Source organism: Thamnophis sirtalis, unplaced genomic scaffold, assembly GCF_051295495.1.
Source record: "Thamnophis sirtalis isolate CommonGarterSnake01/CBP01778 unplaced genomic scaffold, rThaSir2_p1.2 scaffold_11, whole genome shotgun sequence".
Taxonomy (NCBI): Eukaryota; Metazoa; Chordata; class Lepidosauria; order Squamata; family Natricidae; genus Thamnophis; species Thamnophis sirtalis.
In genome coordinates, this window is record NW_028261391.1 from 5,861,274 (window position 1) to 5,875,739 (window position 14,466).

Genomic DNA, 14,466 nt, shown 5'->3' on the forward strand with positions numbered 1-14,466 from the left:
AGTGATGACTAGAATTACAGCCGTTCACACGTGAATCATCTGTCTTTAAGCGGATCTGCCAGCCGCGTTGACTTTATCTGTCGGACGCCCGATGGGAAGAGTACCAAGGACCGTCGCACAACTCTGGGACGGTGCAGTTTTCATCAAGACATGCCAGTCGCCCGTACCCCGAATGTGGATCACCGGGCCGTGGGGAAGTTGCAACGGTCGTAGGTGGGGAGGAAACCGATCATACAACCCTTTTTACAGTGCCGGTGTGCATTTGTACTGTCACCGGATTAGCGGTTTCGAGTCGAGGGCTAGCTGTGTATATATTGTATGTGCAATTGTGCGTGGACCTATACGTGTCTCTACCTATTTACATGTACATGAATTCTGGAAAGTGAAAGTACGGTTTCAAAAACCCAAACGTATAGGCGACGAGAAAAGAACTAAGAAATCCTCCAAGGAGAGAGAAAAGGTTTTAAGTCATGATTTGACTTCCACGCTCCTTCTGCCGGCCTGCTCCCGTGATCAAGATCTGATTGGCAGCTGGCTTTTGTCTCTGCTTGGCCAGAGCGGGAACGGCCTGCCCTGAAGGGCAGAGTGTCTGGCAGCTGCATTTGAGCTGCATGTTCCGTCGGAACGGAGGGAGCCGGTGTGTACGGTAGAGACAGGCTGAGCGGCAGGCAAAGGAGGAGGGATGGGCCTGTGGCAATCGGAGGAGAGCCTGCGTCGGATTCCCTATGAGGGCTCGAACAGGGGGCGCTGCTGGGTGCTTAAAGGCAGCGGCAAGCAGCTTAAGTGCTGTCTACGGCCATACTACCCTGAAAGCGCCCGATCCCGTCTGATCTCGGAAGCTAAGCAGGGTCAGGCCTGGTTAGTACTTGGATGGGAGACCGCCTGGGAATACCGGGTGCTGTAGGCTTTTGCCCCTTTTTGCTGCCCTTTTTTGAGACTTTTGGTGCCACTTGCAGCCTGGCAAACAGAACGCAACCCTGCTTTTAACACACCCAGACCCTCCCGTGCCCCTCCCGCAATACTCCATGGCCGCCCAGTCAGCCAAAGCTTACCAGCTTCCTTTTGAGATAGGCAGGTAGCCCTTGATTTGCCACGGCACTTCAGCTCTACCTTTCCCTTTCCAAGCAAGGGGGGCTTGCGAAGTGAATTGCATCTTTGCCACAGTGATGACTAGAATTACAGCCGTTCACACGTGAATCATCTGTCTTTAAGCGGATCTGCCAGCCGCGTTGACTTTATCTGTCGGACGCCCGATGGGAAGAGTACCAAGGACCATCGCACAACTCTGGGACGGTGCAGTTTTCATCAAGACATGCCAGTCGCCCGTACCCCGAATGTGGATCACCTGGCCGTAGGGAAGTTGCAACGGTCGTAGGTGGGGAGGAAACCGATCATACAACCCTTTTTACAGTGCCGGTGTGCATTTGTACTGTCACCGGATTAGCGGTTTCGAGTCGAGGGCTAGCTGCGTATATATTGTATGTGCAATTGTGCGTGGACCTATACGTGTCTCTACCTATTTACATGTACATGAATTCTGGAAAGTGAAAGTACGGTTTCCAAAACCCAAACGTATAGGCGACGAGAAAAGAACTAAGAAATCCTCCAAGGAGAGAGAAAAGGTTTTAAGTCATGATTTGACTTCCACGCTCCTTCTGCCGGCCTGCTCCCGTGATCAAGATCTGATTGGCAGCTGGCTTTTGTCTCTGCTTGGCCAGAGCGGGAACGGCCTGCCCTGAAGGGCAGAGTGTCTGGCAGCTGCATTTGAGCTGCATGTTCCGTCGGAACGGAGGGAGCCGGTGTGTACGGTAGAGACAGGCTGAGCGGCAGGCAAAGGAGGAGGGATGGGCCTGTGGCAATCGGAGGAGAGCCTGCGTCGGATTCCCTAGGAGGGCTCGAACAGGGGGCGCTGCTGGGTGCTTAAAGGCAGCGGCAAGCAGCTTGAGTGCTGTCTACGGCCATACTACCCTGAAAGCGCCCGATCCCGTCTGATCTCGGAAGCTAAGCAGGGTCAGGCCTGGTTAGTACTTGGATGGGAGACCGCCTGGGAATACCGGGTGCTGTAGGCTTTTGCCCCTTTTTGCTGCCCTTTTTTGAGACTTTTGGTGCCACTTGCAGCCTGGCAAACAGAACGCGACCCTGCTTTTAACACACCCAGACCCTCCCGTGCCCCTCCCGCAATACTCCATGGCCGCCCAGTCAGCCAAAGCTTACCAGCTTCCTTTTGAGATAGGCAGGTAGCCCTTGATTTGCCACGGCACTTCAGCTCTACCTTTCCCTTTCCAAGCAAGGGGGGCTTGCGAAGTGAATTGCATCTTTGCCACAGTGATGACTAGAATTACAGCCGTTCACACGTGAATCATCTGTCTTTAAGCGGATCTGCCAGCCGCGTTGACTTTATCTGTCGGACGCCCGATGGGAAGAGTACCAAGGACCATCGCACAACTCTGGGACGGTGCAGTTTTCATCAAGACATGCCAGTCGCCCGTACCCCGAATGTGGATCACCTGGCCGTGGGGAATTTGCAACGGTCGTAGGTGGGGAGGAAACCGATCATACAACCCTTTTTACAGTGCCGGTGTGCATTTGTACTGTCACCGGATTAGCGGTTTCGAGTCGAGGGCTAGCTGCGTATATATTGTATGTGCAATTGTGCGTGGACCTATACGTGTCTCTACCTATTTACATGTACATGAATTCTGGAAAGTGAAAGTACGGTTTCCAAAACCCAAACGTATAGGCGACGAGAAAAGAACTAAGAAATCCTCCAAGGAGAGAGAAAAGGTTTTAAGTCATGATTTGACTTCCACGCTCCTTCTGCCGGCCTGCTCCCGTGATCAAGATCTGATTGGCAGCTGGCTTTTGTCTCTGCTTGGCCAGAGCGGGAACGGCCTGCCCTGAAGGGCAGAGTGTCTGGCAGCTGCATTTGAGCTGCATGTTCCGTCGGAACGGAGGGAGCCGGTGTGTACGGTAGAGACAGGCTGAGCGGCAGGCAAAGGAGGAGGGATGGGCCTGTGGCAATCGGAGGAGAGCCTGCGTCGGATTCCCTACGAGGGCTCGAACAGGGGTCGCTGCTGGGTGCTTAAAGGCAGCGGCAAGCAGCTTGAGTGCTGTCTACGGCCATACTACCCTGAAAGCGCCCGATCCCGTCTGATCTCGGAAGCTAAGCAGGGTCAGGCCTGGTTAGTACTTGGATGGGAGACCGCCTGGGAATACCGGGTGCTGTAGGCTTTTGCCCCTTTTTGCTGCCCTTTTTTGAGACTTTTGGTGCCACTTGCAGCCTGGCAAACAGAACGCAACCCTGCTTTTAACACACCCAGACCCTCCCGTGCCCCTCCCGCAATACTCCATGGCCGCCCAGTCAGCCAAAGCTTACCAGCTTCCTTTTGAGATAGGCAGGTAGCCCTTGATTTGCCACGGCACTTCAGCTCTACCTTTCCCTTTCCAAGCAAGGGGGGCTTGCAAAGTGAATTGCATCTTTGCCACAGTGATGACTAGAATTACAGCCGTTCACACGTGAATCATCTGTCTTTAAGCGGATCTGCGTGTCTCTACCTATTTACATGTACATGAATTCTGGAAAGTGAAAGTACGGTTTCAAAAACCCAAACGTATAGGCGACGAGAAAAGAACTAAGAAATCCTCCAAGGAGAGAGAAAAGGTTTTAAGTCATGATTTGACTTCCACGCTCCTTCTGCCGGCCTGCTCCCGTGATCAAGATCTGATTGGCAGCTGGCTTTTGTCTCTGCTTGGCCAGAGCGGGAACGGCCTGCCCTGAAGGGCAGAGTGTCTGGCAGCTGCATTTGAGCTGCATGTTCCGTCGGAACGGAGGGAGCCGGTGTGTACGGTAGAGACAGGCTGAGCGGCAGGCAAAGGAGGAGGGATGGGCCTGTGGCAATCGGAGGAGAGCCTGCGTCGGATTCCCTATGAGGGCTCGAACAGGGGGCGCTGCTGGGTGCTTAAAGGCAGCGGCAAGCAGCTTAAGTGCTGTCTACGGCCATACTACCCTGAAAGCGCCCGATCCCGTCTGATCTCGGAAGCTAAGCAGGGTCAGGCCTGGTTAGTACTTGGATGGGAGACCGCCTGGGAATACCGGGTGCTGTAGGCTTTTGCCCCTTTTTGCTGCCCTTTTTTGAGACTTTTGGTGCCACTTGCAGCCTGGCAAACAGAACGCAACCCTGCTTTTAACACACCCAGACCCTCCCGTGCCCCTCCCGCAATACTCCATGGCCGCCCAGTCAGCCAAAGCTTACCAGCTTCCTTTTGAGATAGGCAGGTAGCCCTTGATTTGCCACGGCACTTCAGCTCTACCTTTCCCTTTCCAAGCAAGGGGGGCTTGCGAAGTGAATTGCATCTTTGCCACAGTGATGACTAGAATTACAGCCGTTCACACGTGAATCATCTGTCTTTAAGCGGATCTGCCAGCCGCGTTGACTTTATCTGTCGGACGCCCGATGGGAAGAGTACCAAGGACCATCGCACAACTCTGGGACGGTGCAGTTTTCATCAAGACATGCCAGTCGCCCGTACCCCGAATGTGGATCACCTGGCCGTAGGGAAGTTGCAACGGTCGTAGGTGGGGAGGAAACCGATCATACAACCCTTTTTACAGTGCCGGTGTGCATTTGTACTGTCACCGGATTAGCGGTTTCGAGTCGAGGGCTAGCTGCGTATATATTGTATGTGCAATTGTGCGTGGACCTATACGTGTCTCTACCTATTTACATGTACATGAATTCTGGAAAGTGAAAGTACGGTTTCCAAAACCCAAACGTATAGGCGACGAGAAAAGAACTAAGAAATCCTCCAAGGAGAGAGAAAAGGTTTTAAGTCATGATTTGACTTCCACGCTCCTTCTGCCGGCCTGCTCCCGTGATCAAGATCTGATTGGCAGCTGGCTTTTGTCTCTGCTTGGCCAGAGCGGGAACGGCCTGCCCTGAAGGGCAGAGTGTCTGGCAGCTGCATTTGAGCTGCATGTTCCGTCGGAACGGAGGGAGCCGGTGTGTACGGTAGAGACAGGCTGAGCGGCAGGCAAAGGAGGAGGGATGGGCCTGTGGCAATCGGAGGAGAGCCTGCGTCGGATTCCCTAGGAGGGCTCGAACAGGGGGCGCTGCTGGGTGCTTAAAGGCAGCGGCAAGCAGCTTGAGTGCTGTCTACGGCCATACTACCCTGAAAGCGCCCGATCCCGTCTGATCTCGGAAGCTAAGCAGGGTCAGGCCTGGTTAGTACTTGGATGGGAGACCGCCTGGGAATACCGGGTGCTGTAGGCTTTTGCCCCTTTTTGCTGCCCTTTTTTGAGACTTTTGGTGCCACTTGCAGCCTGGCAAACAGAACGCAACCCTGCTTTTAACACACCCAGACCCTCCCGTGCCCCTCCCGCAATACTCCATGGCCGCCCAGTCAGCCAAAGCTTACCAGCTTCCTTTTGAGATAGGCAGGTAGCCCTTGATTTGCCACGGCACTTCAGCTCTACCTTTCCCTTTCCAAGCAAGGGGGCTTGCGAAGTGAATTGCATCTTTGCCACAGTGATGACTAGAATTACAGCCGTTCACACGTGAATCATCTGTCTTTAAGCGGATCTGCCAGCCGCGTTGACTTTATCTGTCGGACGCCCGATGGGAAGAGTACCAAGGACCATCGCACAACTCTGGGACGGTGCAGTTTTCATCAAGACATGCCAGTCGCCCGTACCCCGAATGTGGATCACCTGGCCGTGGGGAAGTTGCAACGGTCGTAGCTGGGGAGGAAACCGGTCATACAACCCTTTTTACAGTGCCGGTGTGCATTTGTACTGTCACCGGATTAGCGGTTTCGAGTCGAGGGCTAGCTGCGTATATATTGTATGTGCAATTGTGCGTGGACCTATACGTGTCTCTACCTATTTACATGTACATGAATTCTGGAAAGTGAAAGTACGGTTTCCAAAACCCAAACGTATAGGCGACGAGAAAAGAACTAAGAAATCCTCCAAGGAGAGAGAAAAGGTTTTAAGTCATGATTTGACTTCCACGCTCCTTCTGCCGGCCTGCTCCCGTGTTCAAGGTCTGATTGGCAGCTGGCTTTTGTCTCTGCTTGGCCAGAGCGGGAACGGCCTGCCTTGAAGGGCAGAGTGTCTGGCAGCTGCATTTGAGCTGCATGTTCCGTCGGAACGGAGGGAGCCGGTGTGTACGGTAGAGACAGGCTGAGCGGCAGGCAAAGGAGGAGGGATGGGCCTGTGGCAATCGGAGGAGAGCCTGCGTCGGATTCCCTACGAGGGCTCGAACAGGGGGCGCTGCTGGGTGCTTAAAGGCAGCGGCAAGCAGCTTGAGTGCTGTCTACGGCCATACTACCCTGAAAGCGCCCGATCCCGTCTGATCTCGGAAGCTAAGCAGGGTCAGGCCTGGTTAGTACTTGGATGGGAGACCGCCTGGGAATACCGGGTGCTGTAGGCTTTTGCCCCTTTTTGCTGCCCTTTTTTGAGACTTTTGGTGCCACTTGCAGCCTGGCAAACAGAACGCGACCCTGCTTTTAACACACCCAGACCCTCCCGTGCCCCTCCCGCAATACTCCATGGCCGCCCAGTCAGCCAAAGCTTACCAGCTTCCTTTTGAGATAGGCAGGTAGCCCTTGATTTGCCACGGCACTTCAGCTCTACCTTTCCCTTTCCAAGCAAGGGGGGCTTGCGAAGTGAATTGCATCTTTGCCACAGTGATGACTAGAATTACAGCCGTTCACACGTGAATCATCTGTCTTTAAGCGGATCTGCCAGCCGCGTTGACTTTATCTGTCGGACGCCCGATGGGAAGAGTACCAAGGACCATCGCACAACTCTGGGACGGTGCAGTTTTCATCAAGACATGCCAGTCGCCCGTACCCCGAATGTGGATCACCTGGCCGTGGGGAAGTTGCAACGGTCGTAGCTGGGGAGGAAACCGGTCATACAACCCTTTTTACAGTGCCGGTGTGCATTTGTACTGTCACCGGATTAGCGGTTTCGAGTCGAGGGCTAGCTGCGTATATATTGTATGTGCAATTGTGCGTGGACCTATACGTGTCTCTACCTATTTACATGTACATGAATTCTGGAAAGTGAAAGTACGGTTTCCAAAACCCAAACGTATAGGCGACGAGAAAAGAACTAAGAAATCCTCCAAGGAGAGAGAAAAGGTTTTAAGTCATGATTTGACATCCACGCTCCTTCTGCCGGCCTGCTCCCGTGTTCAAGATCTGATTGGCAGCTGGCTTTTGTCTCTGCTTGGCCAGAGCGGGAACGGCCTGCCCTGAAGGGCAGAGTGTCTGGCAGCTGCATTTGAGCTGCATGTTCCGTCGGAACGGAGGGAGCCGGTGTGTACGGTAGAGACAGGCTGAGCGGCAGGCAAAGGAGGAGGGATGGGCCTGTGGCAATCGGAGGAGAGCCTGCGTCGGATTCCCTAGGAGGGCTCGAACAGGGGGCGCTGCTGGGTGCTTAAAGGCAGCGGCAAGCAGCTTGAGTGCTGTCTACGGCCATACTACCCTGAAAGCGCCCGATCCCGTCTGATCTCGGAAGCTAAGCAGGGTCAGGCCTGGTTAGTACTTGGATGGGAGACCGCCTGGGAATACCGGGTGCTGTAGGCTTTTGCCCCTTTTTGCTGCCCTTTTTTGAGACTTTTGGTGCCACTTGCAGCCTGGCAAACAGAACGCGACCCTGCTTTTAACACACCCAGACCCTCCCGTGCCCCTCCCGCAATACTCCATGGCCGCCCAGTCAGCCAAAGCTTACCAGCTTCCTTTTGAGATAGGCAGGTAGCCCTTGATTTGCCACGGCACTTCAGCTCTACCTTTCCCTTTCCAAGCAAGGGGGGCTTGCGAAGTGAATTGCATCTTTGCCACAGTGATGACTAGAATTACAGCCGTTCACACGTGAATCATCTGTCTTTAAGCGGATCTGCCAGCCGCGTTGACTTTATCTGTCGGACGCCCGATGGGAAGAGTACCAAGGACCATCGCACAACTCTGGGACGGTGCAGTTTTCATCAAGACATGCCAGTCGCCCGTACCCCGAATGTGGATCACCTGGCCGTGGGGAATTTGCAACGGTCGTAGGTGGGGAGGAAACCGATCATACAACCCTTTTTACAGTGCCGGTGTGCATTTGTACTGTCACCGGATTAGCGGTTTCGAGTCGAGGGCTAGCTGCGTATATATTGTATGTGCAATTGTGCGTGGACCTATACGTGTCTCTACCTATTTACATGTACATGAATTCTGGAAAGTGAAAGTACGGTTTCCAAAACCCAAACGTATAGGCGACGAGAAAAGAACTAAGAAATCCTCCAAGGAGAGAGAAAAGGTTTTAAGTCATGATTTGACTTCCACGCTCCTTCTGCCGGCCTGCTCCCGTGATCAAGATCTGATTGGCAGCTGGCTTTTGTCTCTGCTTGGCCAGAGCGGGAACGGCCTGCCCTGAAGGGCAGAGTGTCTGGCAGCTGCATTTGAGCTGCATGTTCCGTCGGAACGGAGGGAGCCGGTGTGTACGGTAGAGACAGGCTGAGCGGCAGGCAAAGGAGGAGGGATGGGCCTGTGGCAATCGGAGGAGAGCCTGCGTCGGATTCCCTAGGAGGGCTCGAACAGGGGGCGCTGCTGGGTGCTTAAAGGCAGCGGCAAGCAGCTTGAGTGCTGTCTACGGCCATACTACCCTGAAAGCGCCCGATCCCGTCTGATCTCGGAAGCTAAGCAGGGTCAGGCCTGGTTAGTACTTGGATGGGAGACCGCCTGGGAATACCGGGTGCTGTAGGCTTTTGCCCCTTTTTGCTGCCCTTTTTTGAGACTTTTGGTGCCACTTGCAGCCTGGCAAACAGAACGCAACCCTGCTTTTAACACACCCAGACCCTCCCGTGCCCCTCCCGCAATACTCCATGGCCGCCCAGTCAGCCAAAGCTTACCAGCTTCCTTTTGAGATAGGCAGGTAGCCCTTGATTTGCCACGGCACTTCAGCTCTACCTTTCCCTTTCCAAGCAAGGGGGGCTTGCGAAGTGAATTGCATCTTTGCCACAGTGATGACTAGAATTACAGCCGTTCACACGTGAATCATCTGTCTTTAAGCGGATCTGCCAGCCGCGTTGACTTTATCTGTCGGACGCCCGATGGGAAGAGTACCAAGGACCATCGCACAACTCTGGGACGGTGCAGTTTTCATCAAGACATGCCAGTCGCCCGTACCCCGAATGTGGATCACCTGGCCGTAGGGAAGTTGCAACGGTCGTAGGTGGGGAGGAAACCGATCATACAACCCTTTTTACAGTGCCGGTGTGCATTTGTACTGTCACCGGATTAGCGGTTTCGAGTCGAGGGCTAGCTGCGTATATATTGTATGTGCAATTGTGCGTGGACCTATACGTGTCTCTACCTATTTACATGTACATGAATTCTGGAAAGTGAAAGTACGGTTTCCAAAACCCAAACGTATAGGCGACGAGAAAAGAACTAAGAAATCCTCCAAGGAGAGAGAAAAGGTTTTAAGTCATGATTTGACTTCCACGCTCCTTCTGCCGGCCTGCTCCCGTGATCAAGATCTGATTGGCAGCTGGCTTTTGTCTCTGCTTGGCCAGAGCGGGAACGGCCTGCCCTGAAGGGCAGAGTGTCTGGCAGCTGCATTTGAGCTGCATGTTCCGTCGGAACGGAGGGAGCCGGTGTGTATGGTAGAGACAGGCTGAGCGGCAGGCAAAGGAGGAGGGATGGGCCTGTGGCAATCGGAGGAGAGCCTGCGTCGGATTCCCTAGGAGGGCTCGAACAGGGGGCGCTGCTGGGTGCTTAAAGGCAGCGGCAAGCAGCTTGAGTGCTGTCTACGGCCATACTACCCTGAAAGCGCCCGATCCCGTCTGATCTCGGAAGCTAAGCAGGGTCAGGCCTGGTTAGTACTTGGATGGGAGACCGCCTGGGAATACCGGGTGCTGTAGGCTTTTGCCCCTTTTTGCTGCCCTTTTTTGAGACTTTTGGTGCCACTTGCAGCCTGGCAAACAGAACGCAACCCTGCTTTTAACACACCCAGACCCTCCCGTGCCCCTCCCGCAATACTCCATGGCCGCCCAGTCAGCCAAAGCTTACCAGCTTCCTTTTGAGATAGGCAGGTAGCCCTTGATTTGCCACGGCACTTCAGCTCTACCTTTCCCTTTCCAAGCAAGGGGGGCTTGCGAAGTGAATTGCATCTTTGCCACAGTGATGACTAGAATTACAGCCGTTCACACGTGAATCATCTGTCTTTAAGCGGATCTGCCAGCCGCGTTGACTTTATCTGTCGGACGCCCGATGGGAAGAGTACCAAGGACCATCGCACAACTCTGGGACGGTGCAGTTTTCATCAAGACATGCCAGTCGCCCGTACCCCGAATGTGGATCACCTGGCCGTGGGGAAGTTGCAACGGTCGTAGCTGGGGAGGAAACCGGTCATACAACCCTTTTTACAGTGCCGGTGTGCATTTGTACTGTCACCGGATTAGCGGTTTCGAGTCGAGGGCTAGCTGCGTATATATTGTATGTGCAATTGTGCGTGGACCTATACGTGTCTCTACCTATTTACATGTACATGAATTCTGGAAAGTGAAAGTACGGTTTCCAAAACCCAAACGTATAGGCGACGAGAAAAGAACTAAGAAATCCTCCAAGGAGAGAGAAAAGGTTTTAAGTCATGATTTGACTTCCACGCTCCTTCTGCCGGCCTGCTCCCGTGTTCAAGGTCTGATTGGCAGCTGGCTTTTGTCTCTGCTTGGCCAGAGCGGGAACGGCCTGCCTTGAAGGGCAGAGTGTCTGGCAGCTGCATTTGAGCTGCATGTTCCGTCGGAACGGAGGGAGCCGGTGTGTACGGTAGAGACAGGCTGAGCGGCAGGCAAAGGAGGAGGGATGGGCCTGTGGCAATCGGAGGAGAGCCTGCGTCGGATTCCCTAGGAGGGCTCGAACAGGGGGCGCTGCTGGGTGCTTAAAGGCAGCGGCAAGCAGCTTGAGTGCTGTCTACGGCCATACTACCCTGAAAGCGCCCGATCCCGTCTGATCTCGGAAGCTAAGCAGGGTCAGGCCTGGTTAGTACTTGGATGGGAGACCGCCTGGGAATACCGGGTGCTGTAGGCTTTTGCCCCTTTTTGCTGCCCTTTTTTGAGACTTTTGGTGCCACTTGCAGCCTGGCAAACAGAACGCGACCCTGCTTTTAACACACCCAGACCCTCCCGTGCCCCTCCCGCAATACTCCATGGCCGCCCAGTCAGCCAAAGCTTACCAGCTTCCTTTTGAGATAGGCAGGTAGCCCTTGATTTGCCACGGCACTTCAGCTCTACCTTTCCCTTTCCAAGCAAGGGGGGCTTGCGAAGTGAATTGCATCTTTGCCACAGTGATGACTAGAATTACAGCCGTTCACACGTGAATCATCTGTCTTTAAGCGGATCTGCCAGCCGCGTTGACTTTATCTGTCGGACGCCCGATGGGAAGAGTACCAAGGACCATCGCACAACTCTGGGACGGTGCAGTTTTCATCAAGACATGCCAGTCGCCCGTACCCCGAATGTGGATCACCTGGCCGTGGGGAAGTTGCAACGGTCGTAGCTGGGGAGGAAACCGGTCATACAACCCTTTTTACAGTGCCGGTGTGCATTTGTACTGTCACCGGATTAGCGGTTTCGAGTCGAGGGCTAGCTGCGTATATATTGTATGTGCAATTGTGCGTGGACCTATACGTGTCTCTACCTATTTACATGTACATGAATTCTGGAAAGTGAAAGTACGGTTTCCAAAACCCAAACGTATAGGCGACGAGAAAAGAACTAAGAAATCCTCCAAGGAGAGAGAAAAGGTTTTAAGTCATGATTTGACATCCACGCTCCTTCTGCCGGCCTGCTCCCGTGTTCAAGATCTGATTGGCAGCTGGCTTTTGTCTCTGCTTGGCCAGAGCGGGAACGGCCTGCCCTGAAGGGCAGAGTGTCTGGCAGCTGCATTTGAGCTGCATGTTCCGTCGGAACGGAGGGAGCCGGTGTGTACGGTAGAGACAGGCTGAGCGGCAGGCAAAGGAGGAGGGATGGGCCTGTGGCAATCGGAGGAGAGCCTGCGTCGGATTCCCTAGGAGGGCTCGAACAGGGGGCGCTGCTGGGTGCTTAAAGGCAGCGGCAAGCAGCTTGAGTGCTGTCTACGGCCATACTACCCTGAAAGCGCCCGATCCCGTCTGATCTCGGAAGCTAAGCAGGGTCAGGCCTGGTTAGTACTTGGATGGGAGACCGCCTGGGAATACCGGGTGCTGTAGGCTTTTGCCCCTTTTTGCTGCCCTTTTTTGAGACTTTTGGTGCCACTTGCAGCCTGGCAAACAGAACGCGACCCTGCTTTTAACACACCCAGACCCTCCCGTGCCCCTCCCGCAATACTCCATGGCCGCCCAGTCAGCCAAAGCTTACCAGCTTCCTTTTGAGATAGGCAGGTAGCCCTTGATTTGCCACGGCACTTCAGCTCTACCTTTCCCTTTCCAAGCAAGGGGGGCTTGCGAAGTGAATTGCATCTTTGCCACAGTGATGACTAGAATTACAGCCGTTCACACGTGAATCATCTGTCTTTAAGCGGATCTGCCAGCCGCGTTGACTTTATCTGTCGGACGCCCGATGGGAAGAGTACCAAGGACCATCGCACAACTCTGGGACGGTGCAGTTTTCATCAAGACATGCCAGTCGCCCGTACCCCGAATGTGGATCACCTGGCCGTGGGGAATTTGCAACGGTCGTAGGTGGGGAGGAAACCGATCATACAACCCTTTTTACAGTGCCGGTGTGCATTTGTACTGTCACCGGATTAGCGGTTTCGAGTCGAGGGCTAGCTGCGTATATATTGTATGTGCAATTGTGCGTGGACCTATACGTGTCTCTACCTATTTACATGTACATGAATTCTGGAAAGTGAAAGTACGGTTTCCAAAACCCAAACGTATAGGCGACGAGAAAAGAACTAAGAAATCCTCCAAGGAGAGAGAAAAGGTTTTAAGTCATGATTTGACTTCCACGCTCCTTCTGCCGGCCTGCTCCCGTGATCAAGATCTGATTGGCAGCTGGCTTTTGTCTCTGCTTGGCCAGAGCGGGAACGGCCTGCCCTGAAGGGCAGAGTGTCTGGCAGCTGCATTTGAGCTGCATGTTCCGTCGGAACGGAGGGAGCCGGTGTGTACGGTAGAGACAGGCTGAGCGGCAGGCAAAGGAGGAGGGATGGGCCTGTGGCAATCGGAGGAGAGCCTGCGTCGGATTCCCTACGAGGGCTCGAACAGGGGGCGCTGCTGGGTGCTTAAAGGCAGCGGCAAGCAGCTTGAGTGCTGTCTATGGCCATACTACCCTGAAAGCGCCCGATCCCGTCTGATCTCGGAAGCTAAGCAGGGTCAGGCCTGGTTAGTACTTGGATGGGAGACCGCCTGGGAATACCGGGTGCTGTAGGCTTTTGCCCCTTTTTGCTGCCCTTTTTTGAGACTTTTGGTGCCACTTGCAGCCTGGCAAACAGAACGCGACCCTGCTTTTAACACACCCAGACCCTCCCGTGCCCCTCCCGCAATACTCCATGGCCGCCCAGTCAGCCAAAGCTTACCAGCTTCCTTTTGAGATAGGCAGGTAGCCCTTGATTTGCCACGGCACTTCAGCTCTACCTTTCCCTTTCCAAGCAAGGGGGGCTTGCGAAGTGAATTGCATCTTTGCCACAGTGATGACTAGAATTACAGCCGTTCACACGTGAATCATCTGTCTTTAAGCGGATCTGCCAGCCGCGTTGACTTTATCTGTCGGACGCCCGATGGGAAGAGTACCAAGGACCATCGCACAACTCTGGGACGGTGCAGTTTTCATCAAGACATGCCAGTCGCCCGTACCCCGAATGTGGATCACCTGGCCGTGGGGAAGTTGCAACGGTCGTAGCTGGGGAGGAAACCGGTCATACAACCCTTTTTACAGTGCCGGTGTGCATTTGTACTGTCACCGGATTAGCGGTTTCGAGTCGAGGGCTAGCTGCGTATATATTGTATGTGCAATTGTGCGTGGACCTATACGTGTCTCTACCTATTTACATGTACATGAATTCTGGAAAGTGAAAGTACGGTTTCCAAAACCCAAACGTATAGGCGACGAGAAAAGAACTAAGAAATCCTCCAAGGAGAGAGAAAAGGTTTTAAGTCATGATTTGACATCCACGCTCCTTCTGCCGGCCTGCTCCCGTGTTCAAGATCTGATTGGCAGCTGGCTTTTGTCTCTGCTTGGCCAGAGCGGGAACGGCCTGCCCTGAAGGGCAGAGTGTCTGGCAGCTGCATTTGAGCTGCATGTTCCGTCGGAACGGAGGGAGCCGGTGTGTACGGTAGAGACAGGCTGAGCGGCAGGCAAAGGAGGAGGGATGGGCCTGTGGCAATCGGAGGAGAGCCTGCGTCGGATTCCCTAGGAGGGCTCGAACAGGGGGCGCTGCTGGGTGCTTAAAGGCAGCGGCAAGCAGCTTGAGTGCTGTCTACGGCCATACTACCCT

General features: G+C 54.1%; 13 non-coding genes across 13 annotated transcripts in view; all 13 read left to right on the plus strand.

The window, feature by feature from the left end:
• Positions 1–788: 788 nt before the first annotated feature.
• Positions 789–907, plus strand: LOC148043494 (5S ribosomal RNA). Its single transcript, XR_015698143.1, has one exon. It is a non-coding gene; the product is annotated as a 5S ribosomal RNA (ribosomal RNA).
• A 1,043-nt stretch (positions 908–1,950) lies between these two features.
• LOC148043495 (5S ribosomal RNA) lies at positions 1,951–2,069 on the plus strand. Its single transcript, XR_015698144.1, has one exon. It is a non-coding gene; the product is annotated as a 5S ribosomal RNA (ribosomal RNA).
• Positions 2,070–3,112: 1,043 nt separating this feature from the next.
• On the plus strand, positions 3,113–3,231 carry LOC148043496 (5S ribosomal RNA). Its single transcript, XR_015698145.1, has one exon. It is a non-coding gene; the product is annotated as a 5S ribosomal RNA (ribosomal RNA).
• A 758-nt stretch (positions 3,232–3,989) lies between these two features.
• On the plus strand, positions 3,990–4,108 carry LOC148043497 (5S ribosomal RNA). The gene has a single exon (XR_015698146.1). It is a non-coding gene; the product is annotated as a 5S ribosomal RNA (ribosomal RNA).
• A 1,043-nt stretch (positions 4,109–5,151) lies between these two features.
• Positions 5,152–5,270, plus strand: LOC148043498 (5S ribosomal RNA). Its single transcript, XR_015698147.1, has one exon. It is a non-coding gene; the product is annotated as a 5S ribosomal RNA (ribosomal RNA).
• A 1,042-nt stretch (positions 5,271–6,312) lies between these two features.
• LOC148043499 (5S ribosomal RNA) lies at positions 6,313–6,431 on the plus strand. The gene has a single exon (XR_015698148.1). It is a non-coding gene; the product is annotated as a 5S ribosomal RNA (ribosomal RNA).
• A 1,043-nt stretch (positions 6,432–7,474) lies between these two features.
• LOC148043500 (5S ribosomal RNA) lies at positions 7,475–7,593 on the plus strand. The gene has a single exon (XR_015698149.1). It is a non-coding gene; the product is annotated as a 5S ribosomal RNA (ribosomal RNA).
• A 1,043-nt stretch (positions 7,594–8,636) lies between these two features.
• LOC148043501 (5S ribosomal RNA) lies at positions 8,637–8,755 on the plus strand. The gene has a single exon (XR_015698151.1). It is a non-coding gene; the product is annotated as a 5S ribosomal RNA (ribosomal RNA).
• Positions 8,756–9,798: 1,043 nt separating this feature from the next.
• Positions 9,799–9,917, plus strand: LOC148043502 (5S ribosomal RNA). The gene has a single exon (XR_015698152.1). It is a non-coding gene; the product is annotated as a 5S ribosomal RNA (ribosomal RNA).
• A 1,043-nt stretch (positions 9,918–10,960) lies between these two features.
• Positions 10,961–11,079, plus strand: LOC148043503 (5S ribosomal RNA). The gene has a single exon (XR_015698153.1). It is a non-coding gene; the product is annotated as a 5S ribosomal RNA (ribosomal RNA).
• Positions 11,080–12,122: 1,043 nt separating this feature from the next.
• LOC148043504 (5S ribosomal RNA) lies at positions 12,123–12,241 on the plus strand. Its single transcript, XR_015698154.1, has one exon. It is a non-coding gene; the product is annotated as a 5S ribosomal RNA (ribosomal RNA).
• A 1,043-nt stretch (positions 12,242–13,284) lies between these two features.
• On the plus strand, positions 13,285–13,403 carry LOC148043505 (5S ribosomal RNA). The gene has a single exon (XR_015698163.1). It is a non-coding gene; the product is annotated as a 5S ribosomal RNA (ribosomal RNA).
• Positions 13,404–14,446: 1,043 nt separating this feature from the next.
• LOC148043506 (5S ribosomal RNA) overlaps positions 14,447–14,466 on the plus strand; it is a 119-nt gene continuing 99 nt past the window's right edge. The window contains exon 1 of the ribosomal RNA XR_015698155.1: positions 14,447–14,466. This exon is cut by the window's right edge and continues 99 nt beyond it. This is a non-coding gene — a ribosomal RNA (5S ribosomal RNA).